Here is an 11,168-nt window from a genome sequence, read left to right as displayed (position 1 = left end):
CATCACCATGATGATCTGCACCAGCGATCTGTGACTTTTATTATAATCTTTATGAGCCAACTTACATTTGTATGTCTTTTTTTAGTTGATGTCTTTCTAATTACTTAATTTTTTTACTATTTGCAACTAATCGACATATAACCATTCCGCATAATCCTCACAAAGCTAAATATTGATTATATAATCATTTTCTCTTGTTTTTTTCACCATGTAATGTTGGAATAGAATAGAAAAATCCCTTATTGTCTCACAATGGGAGACAATTCTGTGCAACCGCAGCAAAGTGACCCACACAAAGACAGAATATAACAAAAATGAAGAATCAAATATTCTATAGTAAGGACAACATTTCAACATAAATATAAAAATGTTTAAAACTTAGGCTCCCTGATGGAGGACAGAACGACATTTAAAGATTTTAAACAGATGATAATAAAGTTGCTCCAACACTCAGATCTATAATAAAATGACTCACATCATCATAAGCAGGGGAAACAAGAGCGGCTTCCTTCATTAACATTGAAACCATCATAATATCTCTCTGGAGCAGATAAAGCATCGGCACAATGTGTATTTATGATGTTTTCTGCGCTGAGAGACAACATTGTGCAAGGCGCTTAGCATTGTAATGTGTATTTTACTCATCTGTTGCCAGTAAGCGTTCAGCTATGTGTTCAAGAAACTTCCTGCTTCAAATCGGCAAAACAAATAAATTGCAAGCCATGAAGCCATAAAATGTGTGAAGGAACGTTGTAAACCTTTTTGCGGTGACTGCCACTCGGTCGGTCAGCGTGTCCTTTATCTGATTTACAGTTATGAATAGAAATACAACAGGAGACACTTTTAGTGCGGGAAGGAAGAAACGAAGGAGCTTGGAAGTTGTTGTGCCATGTGAGTTGACAGTCTGCTTGGGGAGTACGAGTAAAATATTGTGAACTTTAACTGTATTTCTTTCATCAGTGTAATTTTTAAAACATTTGCATGCTGAGATGCCTCTCGGAGAGGTTTCACTTGGCAGGTGTCATAGCTTTTCAGAAGTTTACCACAATATGCACTTGGGGTAAACGTGTGAAAAGCTAAACGACTCTAAGGTGAAACCATCATCTGGAGTTCTCTCCTGCTGAGCTTTAAAGGTTTCTGTTGCTTCTTCCCGTTCCCTGCATTCGATGGCAAGATAAGCTCTGCGATTTTCTGGTCTGACTGTAGATATGGGGACATTTCTTTAAAGCGTTCTTTTCTTGTAGCTGTTTGACTTCCAAAGGTCACAACACATTTATCTCAAGGAAACAGGAAGTAATGGAAACCAACTGGAAGTTCAGAAAATACTCAAATGAATAAAAAAGGAACTACAAAAAGAAAAAGAAAAAAAATGCTACAACTGCTTTGAAACGAATGCCTTCAAACTGAGGGTTAGACAAAAACAACAACAACAAAATCTCAATACAGGATGAAATAAAAGATGAATTTTGTCGAGGTCTTCAACACGTCTTTCCTGGGATCACTTTAGTTTGACAGCCCGAGTTACGTTTCGTGTCGCAAAACCTCTGTTTGCTGCAGTTTGCAGATTACGTGACGCTTAAGACGAGAAGACTTGATGGAATGATGCGTGACAGCGATGCAGCCCTGTGAAATGGCAGAAGAAACTTTTTACATCATATGGTGAGTTCATGACCATCAGTTGACGGATGCATTCGTCACTGGCTCGCCTCGGGGAATGCGTCGCTAAAGGGCGAGTTAGAGACACACCAAGACGTGGTGAAACGTGCTGAAATCATCCAGCGGGTTGAAATAAGACTCAAAGCAAATGGTTAAGTCGATCTTTATTGTCGGTAAATGGCACTGATGCGGCGTATGAAGGACTCAAGCAATGGTGAGCAAATGCGCCACTGTCAAAGGTTGGATAGCTGCCTATTGCGCTGCTGTGAAGTTTAAATTATCTCAAATTTTAATGGTATGTTACATACCTACCCACAGCTAGTCTCTATCACAACGCTTAATCGGACAGAAGTCACATGTGGTGTACCTCAAGGTTGAATCCTTGGGCCCCTCCTGTTTAATAAATACAAACTCCAACTGGGTCAGGTTATATAAGAAGTAATACAATTAGTTACCATAACTATGCGCATGATGCACAGCTCAGCGTTACAGTGTCATCAGGTGACTCTGATCACATTCAAATACTGGACAGAAAGAAAACATCAATGTGTGAAGGTGTCACAACTTTCTCCAGCTGAACAAAAACAAAACTCAAGTTATTATCGTTGGACAGGAAGTGATTACAGCCAGAAACTACCAATCAGGCCGAAGATCTGGGTGTGGGGACGGACTCTGACCTGAACCTTCAGAGACACATAAAGACAGTGACAAAGTCGGCCTTCTATCACCTGAAGAATATTTACAGGATTAAATAACTAATGTTCCAGCTTGATCTAGAGAAACTAATCCATGCGTTTATTTTTAGTGACTTAATGTCTGATTCCTTATATGTCTGCCTGAGAGAAAACCAATCAAACAGCTGCAGCTGATCCAGAGAACGCCGCCCGCGTTTTCACTAGAACCAGGAGGACAGAGCACATCAGCCCAGTTTTATAGTTTCTGCATTCCCAGAACCAGAACCAAACATGGAGCAGCAACATTCAGCTTTTATGAGCCACAAATCTGGAACGAACTCCCAGAAAACTACAAAACAGCCAAAATGCTGAGGCTAACCCCTTTAAACAGAGAGCTGCCCCTCTGTTTAAAGTTGCCTTTAATTAATTGCTGGATCAATATATTCAATATATTTCAGAACTGGCTGCAGTATTACCTTTTTATGCTGTAAAGCTGAACTGTGCTATGCAAATAAACTTGACCTGTTTGACCTATGGCTTCCGTGTATCTTCTGTTATTCCTGTGGAAAGTTGATAACTCTCACCTGATAACACGCAAAGTTCTTTGACTTGATGACCTCTTCGCTCCTCCCCAGGTAAAGCAAACACGCCTCCGGCTCAGCCAATCAGTCGGGGCCATCTGACCAGCAATCAGAAGTTTCACCCAACCTCTGAATGACGCGGCAGTAAAAAATGACCCCACGGCGACTGACAGGACGAAACGGGAAAATCTGCAAGTCAACATCCAGTTAGAAATGTTTGTTTTCATTTTGAATGCTTCACAAGCTGAAGGATGAAGCGTCAGATGAAAACATTGTTTAACACACACTGTTAGCGTTGCTTGACCTCACATAGCTTGACCTGACACGCTGCTGATCATGCCTCTACCTCAACAACAGATTCAAAGCAGCAAACCGATTGGTTTCAGGGCAGCTCCTTGGCAGCGGCTCGCACATTCTCTTTCCCCACAATCAGAAAGGACTTTGGCATTGCAGTTCAAAACTAGTGGTAACCCTTTAAGTTATCGTTTTGCCTAAATTTTTGATAGAAATAAACAACGTGAGATTATGCTGACAGCCAAACATGGCAGCGGTAGTGTGATGTTCATGTCCTTTGCAAAATGTTAAAATCAGGTGCAAACCACATCCAACACAAATCTGCAGTTATTTTGTTTCAGTAAACTGCTTAAACCCCCCCCCCAAACATACAATAATTTTAATTAAATCCGAAATGATGAAATAGACCCTAATTTGAGATTATTAACCCTTTCTTGAAAGTCATAAGAATAAAGTCAGTCATCATATTTGCATATTTAAGCTCTAATTTCAAATGTCTGATCATTTTTAAAGTTTTCCTCAAAATTGCTTTTATATGCGATCATACGCAACAGATGCATGTCATTCATTTTCTCACAGGGATGAAAAACAGAGAAGCGTCTGCGTGTGACGACAGAGTCACACAGGTCCACCTTCAGTTGCCGCTGAAGGTCACAGACCTTTTCTCTTGGCCGCACATTTTTTAGCGTGAGACTTCTAACAGATTCTAGAACAATTCGTCAAAGTTCTGCAGCGTCAAACCTTCTCTGGGTCGTCCGTGGAGTCGGGTTACGTAACGGATGAGCAGCATGGCCTGTTTGTCTTTCAGCTCCGCTGTGTCATTGCTCCACATCAGCTGTGCTGCTTCCAGATAAGACGGCGACGCAGCCGGGGCCCTCGTTCGGCTCCTGTGACTCTCTAGTAGTTTGTCAGTCCAGAGTTGATGGTGGGAACTTGATTTGGTGCGACGGGTCAAATCCCTTTAGTATATTTTCACGGTCATTGTTCGTTGTCTCTCTGTGATCTCTTTGACTTTTCTCCTACCTAGTGGGCAAACTTTTAATTTTGCAATTTCTCGCATCTGTTGCATAACTGCTTTTGAGACTTTAATTAGAGACTTTCGGCCTCTTTTCTACCTGCTGATCCCAGAAACGGCACTCTTCTTCGTCTGACCAGTTGATAATAGAAACACAAAGCCAGAACTGTCACTATCTAGAACTATAGACTGCTCTGGAAAAAAAATATTCGCGTGTTATTGTCTCTGTTTAGTTCTTGTAGCAGCAGCTTGTAAAATACGTCAAAGTTTGCGATTGTCACCTAACGTGAAAGTGCAAGGGTTTCCGTCTGCTTTTCACCATGCAGAACAGGATTTGAAGATTTGCCTTTGGCTGAGTCCTGACTCACATCACCTGATTATCATCTCGCTGAATAGAAACACCTGACTGTCATCTCATGCTGCAGACGCACACAGCAGCGCCAGCAGATCTTAAATGCGCCGCGTTCGGCCGAGAAACCTCAGGTGGAGCTTCATCTCGAAGAGCATTTCTGAGATTTCTCAAAGTACTCAACGAGGTCGTACTTTCAGTCGACAATGTGAAGGATTTGCTTTTTCGATAGGTCCAAAAAGCACGAGGCCCTTTTGATGAACTTAAATTTGTTTGTTTTTATTTTAACCGTCTGCCAAGAAGCCTCACATTAAGTCTTGCAGTAGCTGGAGTTTATCTGAGCGTTGTCAGGCAGGGAAAACTGATTTTTGTTTTTGCACAAGTGGAGAAATGAAAAAGCATAAAAACGAAGGCTTATCAAAGTGAAAGAAGAGAGATTGGTCTGCCAGCTGAAGAACAAAGAAAACTTTCACACTTTACAAGCGTTTCCTCTGCAGAGGTCATGTGTGCGGACGAGGTAGATCAGACGAGGCGAACGTCGCGTTGAGGATGTGGCTTCGCTTCATGGGAACTCTGTGGACTCGGTGGAACCCGTTAGATAAAACCAAGTGGACTGACTTTGCACGTGCTTTTGTTTACGTGTATGTTTAATGGAGGGATGAGGTTCGATACTCACAGCCGCCCTTCTGGCTCTTTTTGCTTTATAAAGTCGAAGATGTTTGCAGGGGTGCATTACATCTCAGCCAGATCGGGAAAAATGAAATCAGATTGTTGACGGTGATAATTGAGGTGCAAGAAAACGGTTTGTTGGGGCGACCATGTTGGATTGTTAGTTCAGCAGAGAAAAAGAAAACAAATCGCAACCGATGAGCTCGGACCGTCACAACAGATGGTGAACGAAAAGTAATTAAGACGAGGCATGTAAGGATGGAAAATTTAAAAAGTAGCACAAAACGTATTTGTGTTTAAGTTGTAACAATAGGTCAGCTGTTTAGTACTGTGGAAAAAAACTGCTTAATTTCTTCTAAATGGAGCCATGATCATGGTTTAACAGTAGCAGCTGAAATAATAAACAAACTTTTCAAACAATTCTCTTTTTTTCTAACAGAATTTCACATTTCAAATTGGACTGAAGTCTGTGTTGTGGTAACGTTTTAAATATGGGCTGAAAAGCTACATTGGATATTATGTATGTGATTTACCTGAAAGTCAGAGAGAAATTTAAAAGGGCACGCCACACTTTTCAGATTGTCGATTTTAAGAAAGTACAAATAAGTGCTTTCTCTTTGGTTAGTATTTCATATAGAGGTAAAGTGCATTAAGGCTGTTTCTTAAGGAGAATGAATACTTCTCCAAGTCAGAGGGCTCGAATGACCCGAGTGGACCAGGTGTTGGGCGATCAGTTCAACTGAGGTCGGCTTTTGTTTCTATTTGAGTCCTTTTTTTTTTTTCTTTTACTAATTCACGTGCTGTAAGAGAAAATCAAGTTTCTGGTCATGAGACGTGGAAAGAAGGATTCCTTGTCTTGACGCAGCTCATCGTGATTCAGTGCAAGACGACGACCCAAATGCGATTAGTGTTTTTCCTTTTTAAAGCTTTGGTTTCTTTGTAGCCTCAGTGATGAAACGTGTGTGGTTTTGCTGTAGAAAGATTCTCACGAGTGTATTTAGTGACAACGTCTCTATTTCTCACAGACAAGCAGTTTTATTCTCAAGAATAAAACTAGGAAAATAGGAAAGATTCATGAAGCTGTTACATCTTTTCTCATCATTAGGCTGATGATTTTTCTTATAGATGTGTCAGTAAACTTTCCTTACTCACATACAGTTTTATTATTTTTATTTTTTACAGAAACCTGTATGTTTAGTCTGGTTGAAATGCAGCGGGGCCCTCTAATGGTCAAGTTTGGTGATGTTGATCTGGATGTAAGAGTGCGCTTCAAAGCACCACAGGTTTAAAAGATTTATAGGATAAACTTTTTTTTTTCTCATTAAGCACCACAAAATTATTTGTATCTAAACGCCTTCGAAAGCTTTAACTGTAATATCTTCATCACTTAAAATCTCTAAGAAAAAAACCCAAAACAAAGCAAAATAACTAATCCAGATATAAAATGTGCTTAAGTATTATTTTATCAGTCGAATCAAAACAGTTTTTGTTTTTATGGAGCCAAATTGCATCAGTGTGAAAAAAAGACATACAGCTTACTTTATAATGGCTTGATATAATCAGTTGCTATTTTAAAATTAATACTCGTGTGACAGTGCAACATTAGACAGCATTAAATGTCACATTTAACTGAGATTAGTAGCCTAAATATTAAAAATGTTTTATTTGCATTGTTATGACACTTGACTTAATGTAGTTTTTGATTGTTGATTCTATGTTGCATGACTTTGTGTTTATTATGTAAAGCACTTTGAAATGCCCTGCTGCTGAAATGTGCTATACAAATTAAATTTGATTAATCTCTCATTTAAGAAAAAAAAAAAAAAACACAACCGCCAGATGGCGCTGTGAGTCAGTCAGCTACATCCACGGTGAGGTTCTGATTGTTTCTCCCATCACTCATCATAATCACAGACTGTCTGATGAAGGAGCTGATGCTCTGTGTTTAAAATCAAAATGGATGACATTAAAATAAAAATCCCTCCACATGGATACCTTGTTGAGAACAGCTTGGATTTAGAGATGCTTCATTTTCTTTCTTACTTTTTTTTTTTTTTTTTTTTAGCAGTTTCAAACCTTTGAAATAAGTTCAACTTCATGCAAAATGTTTTCTTTTTTTTTGCCCTGCAGCTGGCGGAAGGGGTTGTTTCTGCGCTCGATATCCACTGCACACAAACTGGCAACAGGAAGTTTGCTTCTCTGAGGGTTAAGGCCAAAAATGATGGGCATTTTAGACCAAAACCTTCCACATCGGAAGAGAAACTGAAACTATTTGCAAAACAGGTGCAAGACTGTTCTAGATAAATGAACAGGAAGAAGAAACTCATGTTGCTGCCAGATGATCAATAGGAGACGTATGGCGAGGTTGGGATCAGGTTCTTTGGTGCCTTTGAGTTTCATTGACCAAAAGAAAAAAGAACGTCTGTGGGAACCTGTTTACCAGTAGATGATGTTGTGCATGTCACAGTATCATCCATAAAGCCATGCATCTTCATACACAAAACACCACTAAATGCAATTCGGTTTGGAAAAATTAAGGCAAAAAAACAAACAAACAAAAAAAAAAACCTTGATACGTGTGACATAAGTCAAATGTGAAATTTCTCAGCTTCCATTTAAGATCATATATTTAATGCTTAAATGTCTGGAAATGAAGTATGAAATGAGTGTTTTTATAAAACAAGGTTGATCACTTTGTGCAAGTCTTGCTTTGCAACCTTTACTGCATCATAATATATCAGTGCTGTGTTTGTAAGAAAACTTTTGCACACTCTTATTCCCTCCTGCGCACAGTCATGGCGTTTCCACACCGCCGAGGCCTGTGATGATCACGACATGAAGTTTAAATGTATCTATCGGATGGAGTAATGAAAAAATATCCACACATCATTTCATCCTTTGGTGTATATTTATAAATGTATAAAACGCTTGAGCGTAACTGTGATGCTGTCGCCTTTCAGTTCCTCATTTTCTACCAAAATGTTCTACGTTTGAACATTTCAGACCCAGCGCCATGCGCTCATTTAACAAAACAAAGAAGCAGAAGGAAGCCTGTGCGTCAAGACGACAAAGAGAGGGGAGGAAAAAGAGGAGAAAGGAGGAGTAGTCATGAGCTGACTGGGTTTTTCCTTCCTCCCAGCCTCCTCTTTTGTTGTTCGTCCTCTTCCTGACTCTTTATTTCCCCCTCACCTCTCCTTTCTTTTTTCGATCTCTTCTTTTATTTTGTGAAACTTTCCTTTTCCCTCTCCTTCCTCCCTCCTCCTCCTCCCCCTTTGGTCACTTCAGCTCAGTGACAGCTGACATCTGTGACATAGTTTTTCCTAAATCGGTCACTTATTCTCTGTCAAAGGTGACATTCTTTCAGAAAAGTAAGATCGCTGTTATTTGTCATTGACAGGATTCATGCTGTTTTTTTTCTCATGCATTAGGATTTCATTCTTTCTTACAAGGTAGTGGTTCAAATTCTTTTTGGTGAACTGTTCTTGTTTATTCGTGCTAAAAGAACTGCTTGTAAAAGCAGAAGTTGTGTTAAAATGAACATGGAGGTGGAAAGAAACACGAATAAAGGGAACAGAATACATCAACGTTTAAAAAACAATATTTCAATGTTTTTTGTTATATACATCTCTGATTAGGCATCATATAACTTAACTGCTAAAATGTATCAATAAGCCAGATTATAAAAATACTCATTATTAAGATTGTGTGAAATAAATGGGGAACAAACATGTTTGTAACTAAAGCAATTAAACTGTGTTAAACCTCATAAATGCCACATGAATCATATTTTAAATAAGTACAACTCAGGTCAAATTAAGTCCAAAAATTCAAGCATGAAGAACTTGACATGGCAACCCTCGCCATCATCAGCCGTTCAACACAGTCGCTGCGTTTCCGTTTCGGTGCAAAGCTTTTGTTGGAAACCTTTGTACACTCTTATTAATGTTGAAAAAGCAAAATTTTCGCACGCAAAGAAATTTATTCAAGTGTTAAATCGCTAAAAAAAATACAAAAAAACATGCAGAGTCGTCTTCCTCCGGCCACTTCCTGTCGTTTTCTTCGTCTTTTCCGCCAGTGGAGACGTCATGTGACTCACACGATGCACATAAACATTGCAGTTTCGCAAAATCTTCATTTTGATAGCCAATTATGGCAAGTGCTCATTTCATTTGATGCATTTATTTGTAAAAATGCAAAACTCTTTGAAAATATAACTTTTTTGCTCTTGATTATATTATTTTGTGCCACAACCGAAAAAGTCTCCAACGCATCAATTGCAATGCACTTTTCTTTTGCGGATTAGCTTGCAAGCAAATGTAACTTTAGCATTAGCGCCGCTGCCGAACTGTTCAAATCTGGAGAGAGCACACTCTTCAGAATCTTCCCAGAAAACGGTTCTGCATGTTCACTGCAGAACACGCTGCACAGGCCTCCATAACGTAACCCGTACAAGCCTGTTTCACACGCCGCAGGAGCTAATGGCGGCTAACTGATCCAACGCTGCCGGCTAAACTGTGGTAGTAAAGTGCACAGTTACGAAACATCAAATTTGCAAATTCTCGATTATGCGTTCAGCGACTTTAAGGGCAGAATTTTGCTTCACAGCGCAGTGAAGCAGAGGCGTTCTCAGCTCTCAGGCAGCCGTTGACAAAGCTGCTAAAGTTGCTGTGAAACACCCACTGAGCCACCAGGAGGAACTGATATTTTGGTTCAACTTTTGAGATTTCAACCATCCAATGAGAAAAGGGAAAAAAATGGAAAAAAAGGGGGGAAACTTCAAAGAGAAGCCCGTCGTCGCTCTCTTCGAATCTGCAGCAGATTTCATGACCTGAATGAGGTTTCAACTAGGGGAGCCCCAAAGCCTGCGGAGACGTTGAGTCGAATAGTCCCATAGTATTTTCTCCTGCTGGAGGAAAGTGTTGCGTGGCGCTTCTGGTGCAGTGCAGCACTGGCGGTTCACACCGCCATGCACCACATGGGGACTTTCATTCCAGATTCCCTGGTAGGTGCACAAAGCTGCTTTGCTGCTTGTGCAGCACATGTACAACGTTGCCAAACAAGGACCTGTCCCTTTAGCAAACTCATGCTCGTTATAGGCCACTTCAAATTAATTAATGGGCCGGTATGTTATCTTTGGATTTCAAAATTCAACAAACATTGCACATATTTGAGATTGACATAATTTGTAAACTTGTTAAAATGTCCTTTGCGGTTATATATTTGTTGAAATACAACCAAAGAGATGAGAGGGACTCAAATTGTGCTATTTTTATAGAATGCACCCACAAACCGCAGTTTGTGTTCGATCGCTGTAACGTAAAATATCATTTCACTCAAAGCAAGAGGTACTTACTCTGATTTAACTCTTAACTAAGTAACCAAGAAGAATGTCGCCTTCTGCTTTGGTGCCATGCGGAAACGATCCCACCAACTGTCTAACCTGTCTGAAGTTCACACTGTTTTCAGTGGGTGAAATTGAAAGCAGCCGCAGTACAGCAAGCACTCAAAAAGATGTGCATCTGTTTGCCTGCAAGCAAAGCTAGCTAAAAGCCACTTTGGTGGCCAGTTATTGAGAACGATGATGGTTTGGTTCGTCCCTCAGTGATCAAGAATATCTGTTTCCTTTATCCATAACAATAGAAGCGTGTAAAACAGCTTCGTTTCTAATTTGAAAGTAGATCCTGTAATTTTCCAAATGTTTTCACTTCTTTTTTTCTTTTTTTTTTTTTTTTTTTTGCAGATTTTATAGAATAGAAAGAGTCCAGCAGTGGATCATGATCCAAATGTCACATGGTATTATTTTTAAAATCAGATTTCTACTTCTTCAAACAGTTTCGGGGGAAAATTTGATAGAAAAAAAAAACATTTCTGATCATTTATTACCAATAAAGTTGCTATCTCTGGTAGTTCTAAATGTCCGATTATGTGTA

The sequence above is a fragment of the Poeciliopsis prolifica genome, unplaced genomic scaffold (assembly GCF_027474105.1).
Source record: "Poeciliopsis prolifica strain line A6 unplaced genomic scaffold, Auburn_PproV2 SCAFFOLD058, whole genome shotgun sequence".
Classification (NCBI taxonomy): Eukaryota; Metazoa; Chordata; class Actinopteri; order Cyprinodontiformes; family Poeciliidae; genus Poeciliopsis; species Poeciliopsis prolifica.
The sequence above is the reverse complement of the archived record's forward strand: the minus strand, read 5'-3'. Positions refer to the sequence as shown.